Here is a 5,307-nt window from a genome sequence, read left to right as displayed (position 1 = left end):
CCCACAGAGCTAAACCACACATTCCAGAGTGATTCACACCTACCAGTGGAACTCTGGAGGGTGACCTTAAAAGCAAAAAGGGTAATTAGCAGTCATTCAGGGCAACCTTTGAGCCTGATCATCACCCCAATTAAGGGCAGATCAATAGGGGCCTCTAGCCCAGCCCAGAGGGTGTTGCTATGCAAACTTGAAATGCATAAAATGATGACCAGGTAATTCAGTTTTCAGAACACCTGATGAAGCCTAATGAAGAGGCGAAACGTTGTGCACACCTAGAAGAAAAAGAAATTGAGGAAACCAACAGAGACCAAGGCAAGAGATCCAACAGGACAGGATTCTCTACCATCTCCTGGTTACCACAAGGATACATTGAATAGGAACTTAGAACTAAACTAACTTTTCTTTTTCAGGAAATAACTTCTTTTTTTTTCTTTGCAGCAACTAACCACAAATACATTTTTCTTTTAGGATATCTTGCAAAAAAACTAACCTCTTCCTTTCCCAGCACTTAAATACCACGATACCAACACAGCCATCATTCGCAGTACTCCAGGAAGGTAAGTATAGATTGTGTTTGTAGTGGAAACCTAACGGTGCCAACGTAAGCTACAAATCATTCTCTCACCACCCACCCCACCTACCCAGCACTTCAGAAAGGTAAGTATAGATTGTTTTTGTAGTGGAAACCTAACGGTGCCAACACAAACTACAAATCAATCGGTTCTCTCACTTCTCACACCACCTACAGTACACTCCAGGCACACTACAACACATCACCCTAACCACTCTTTCTTTTCAGCACTATGGAATCCTCCATACACCCAGTAAAGGCTTTCTACAGATTGATCCAAACAATCCACCATCTGGACAACGTGAATGAAGCTATCATCAACAATAGAGTCCCGCCTGGAATGCTGAAGCAAACCAACCACTTGCAACTCTACATCAAACCAGCGCTGCCAACTCCAGCCACGGCAGAACTCTTAGCAGCCAATGCTAAGAACTGGATGCACACAAATCTTCAAATCCTGCAAATACACTATGAAGATACACTCTCCAGACTACAAAAAGACCTGCACAGAATACCAACCGGGAACTGGGAGGAACCATTCCAGAAGGCCAAAACGTGGGCCTGCAAGAATTTCAGGAAGAAAATCAAGCAGGCTACCTTCCAGACAGCTTTTCTGATGGCACAAGAGAATCTGGCACCACTACAGAGAACCCAGCCATCCCCGCCGAACCTCAGCAACAACTCCTTTGCAGTCCTGGCACACAAGGAACCGAAGCCCCAGAGGTCCAAGAAACCACACACCAGCAATGTAGCCACCTACATTTCAGAAGAGATTACCATGATGTCGGAAAACCCATCGCAATCAAACAACACCACCAGACAGAGGAGTCTCCCAGACCAACCAACAGAAACAAACGCGGACTGGCTGTGTATCCAAGCAACTACATCTGCTGCCCAGATCAACACACCTACTGGATACCCTGAAACCACCTCGGATTCTAATCAAACTGCCTCTCCCAACCATCACCCTAACCCTAACCCTAACCCTAACCCTAACCCTAACCCTAACCCTAACCCTAACCCTAACCCTAAACCTAACCCTGAGCCTAACCCTAACCCTAACCCTAACCCTAACCCTAACCCTAACCCTAACCCTAACCCTAACCCTAACCCTGAACCTAACCCTGAACCTAACCCTAACCCTAACCCTAACCCTAACCCTAACCCTAACCCCAACCCTAACCCTGAACCTAACCCTAACCCTAACCCTAACCCTGAACCTAACACTAACCCTGAGCCTAAACCTAAACCCACCCTTCACCCCGAACCCAAACCTAACTGCAACCCTAACCGCACACCTATCCCTAACCCTTACCCCCGCTGCACCTCCACCTCCAACCCTAACCCACACCGCCCCCCCACCCAGACTCTACCGGAGAACCGACGACTCAGCAGCAGTCCAGCAACACGGCCCAGGAGAACCTACCAGGTCCACAGACACATCAACACGGACAAAAAGAACACAGAATGGAGCCTACAAACTAACAAGAACATTCTCATCATTGGTGACTCCAACCTCCACAGAATCCCGGACCACACCCAGAGCCAAATACAGATTGAAAGCTACCCAGGAGCAAAATTCCTACATGCAGCCAACCTTCTGGACAAAGCCGAAACAGACAGAGGAGTAACCAAAGTGATCCTATCATTCGGAATCAACAACAAGGACCAGAAAGTCAAAGAGACAGCTATCAAAAACCTACAAAAGATGTACAGGTCAGCAAAGAAAACCTTCCCAACTGCAGAAATCAAAGTGCCACTGGTGAACTTCTCACGAGCACTGGACATGCAGGCCCAACGGAACTTGGAGGAACTAAACAGATTCATCTCAGCCAACCTGCCACACATTCCACTGTTACCAACTGAGAACTTCCGAGTCGGCAGAGACAACATCCACTGGACAACCAACACAGCCAAGGATATGCTCCAGCACTGGTGCCAGCATTTAAACTAGGAGACCCCACAAGCCCAAACATCTCCAGGGAGGGGGCATCAAACATAGTGAATCTGTGTAAAAACTTCAAGCCAACAGAGAGCCAAGACAGCCTCCTGAGCAAAGGCCTCTCTTTCATACCCACACCGCAAACAACAGCAAAACAGAAGCGTATACTACTAGCAGAAACACAAGACTACCACAGGAGGCTAAAAATCGCAACTTTCTTTGAAGATGAAGAAGACTCAAATCGGATACCCTTCCTACCCAAATCCAACTGGGAACCAAAGAACAACCAAGTTCCACAGGAAATCACAGAGATCATTCTTGAAGACCTAAAAGCAATACACAGCCTTAACCCAGGGAACTACAAAACAGAAGACAACCTAACGGCACCAGAAAGGATAGCACTTAAGGAATTACAAAAACATACTGACATCATTTTCAAACCAGCAGACAAGGGCAGCTCAATAGTAATAATGGATAGAGAAGACTACATCTTTGAAGCCAACAGGCAACTAAACAATCCAGAACACTACAGGAAATTAGACGCACCAATTTATCTTGATTCCGCTCAGGAAATTAATAGAATAATACAAACACTAACAGACCAAAAAATAATTACCAAAAAACAAGCACACTATCTCAGGGGGGCAGACACACCCAGAGCACGCCTTTTTTACACGCTACCAAAAATACACAAATCGCCAGACACTTGGACTATCCCACACACCATACCACCAGGCAGACCGATAGTATCGGACTGCAACAGCGAATCATATAGAATTGCAGAATACATAGATCACTTTTTAAACCCCCTATCCACCAAACACACTAGCTACCTCAAAGACACATATGATTTCATAGAAAAAATTAAAACACTCAAACTAACAGAAACTGCTTTTCTTTTTACAATAGACATAGACAGCTTGTACACAAACATAGAGACCAACGCAGGCATTGCAGCTGTCAGGAAATGCTTGAATCTGAACCCAGATCCAACCAGACCAGACGAAGAATTGATCAAACTCCTGGAAATCAGCTTAACAAAAAATGACTTTGAATTTGACAACCAATTCTACCTACAGACCAAAGGAACAGCGATGGGGAAACGCTTTGCGCCATCGTATGCCAACATCTACATGGCCGACTGGGAAGAGACGATCCTCCGCAGATGCCCACAGAGACCAACGCACTATTTCAGGTACCTAGATGACATTTGGGGCACTTGGACACATAGCATAGACGAATTTAAAAATTTCATCTCTTTACTTAACACACACCATCAGTCCATCAAAGTGAAATACACCACACATAGCAGCGAAGTAAACTTTCTAGACACGACCACTTACAAAGGAACACATTTTTCACAAACACACCAGCTAGACACCAAAGTATATTTTAAAGAAACTGACACACACACTTTATTACACAAAACAAGCTACCACCCTAAACACACCTTTAGAGGTTTAATCAAATCACAGCTACTCAGATTCCACAGAATTTGCACACAACCTACTGACTTCCAGGCAGCTACCAAAATCTTATTCACAGCACTCAGGCAAAGGGGGTACTCCCGTTCCTTCCTCAGAGGAATAAGGAAAACCTTCCTAGAACAAAAGCCTACAGACAACAAAAAGATTATTCCACTTATAACTACCTACTCACATTTTAGTGTTGCAGCTAACTCACAGGTCAAGCAAAATCTAACCAACAAATTACAAGACACCAACCTTCTTACAGGGCACAAGGTAATCTCAGCCTACAGAAAAAACAAAAACTTGAACAACTACTTAGTGTCCAGTAAACTGCCTGCACTTAATCGCAAACCAACAAAAGCACCACGACACTTCAAACAACTTACCACACTCCAGAGCAAAACCACAGGCACCACATACAACATTCCACAAACCTTTACACAAAACAGCAGTAACTGCATCTATGCGATACAATGCGATACATGCAAAATTATTTACATTGGAGAAACAGGCAACACTATCCGAGTAAGACTAACACAACACATCTATAATATCAAACACAAAAAAGAATCGCAAACACCTCTAGTAGCACACTTTCTACAACACAACTTAGAATCTCTGAGAATTACAGGGCTGGAGAGGAACCAGAACTGGACAATCGGAGAAAGGAAATGGAGAGAAAAAGACTGGATCAACAAACTACAAACTGCTTTCCCACTGGGCCTAAACATTAGGAACTCCACGATAGACCTACACTAGAAAAAGAGATTTGAAACCTAACAAAACCAAAACACCAGAACCCTAACCCTGATCCTAACATTTGGACCCAACAACCCTAACCAGAAAGTCAAACCCTAAGCCATCCCAAACCCCTAATGTACCTAACAAAGAAAACCTTCCCCCTAGAACCCTAACCCTAACCCTAAACCCTAAACCTAAAACCTAACCCTAACCCTAACCCTAACCCTAACCTAAACCCTAACCCTAACCCTAACCCTAACCCTAAACCCTAACCCTAACCCTAACCCTAACCCTAAACCCTAACCCTAACCCTAACCCTAACCCTAACCCTAACCCTAACCTAACCCTAAACCTAACCCTAACCCTAACCCCCCTAAACCCCCAACCCTAACCCTATCCCACTCTGTCCCTGGAAAAACCCTAACCCTAACCCCGACCTAACCCTAACCCTAAACACTAACCCAGGAGAACCTACCAGGTCCCTAACCCTAACCCTAACAAAAAGAACACAGACTGGACCCAAACTAACAAGAACATTCTCACCCTGGTGACTAAACCACAGAACCCGGACCACACCCAGAGGC

Source organism: Polyodon spathula, unplaced genomic scaffold, assembly GCF_017654505.1.
Source record: "Polyodon spathula isolate WHYD16114869_AA unplaced genomic scaffold, ASM1765450v1 scaffolds_1074, whole genome shotgun sequence".
NCBI lineage: Eukaryota > Metazoa > Chordata > Actinopteri > Acipenseriformes > Polyodontidae > Polyodon > Polyodon spathula.
This window is presented reverse-complemented; position numbering follows the sequence as displayed.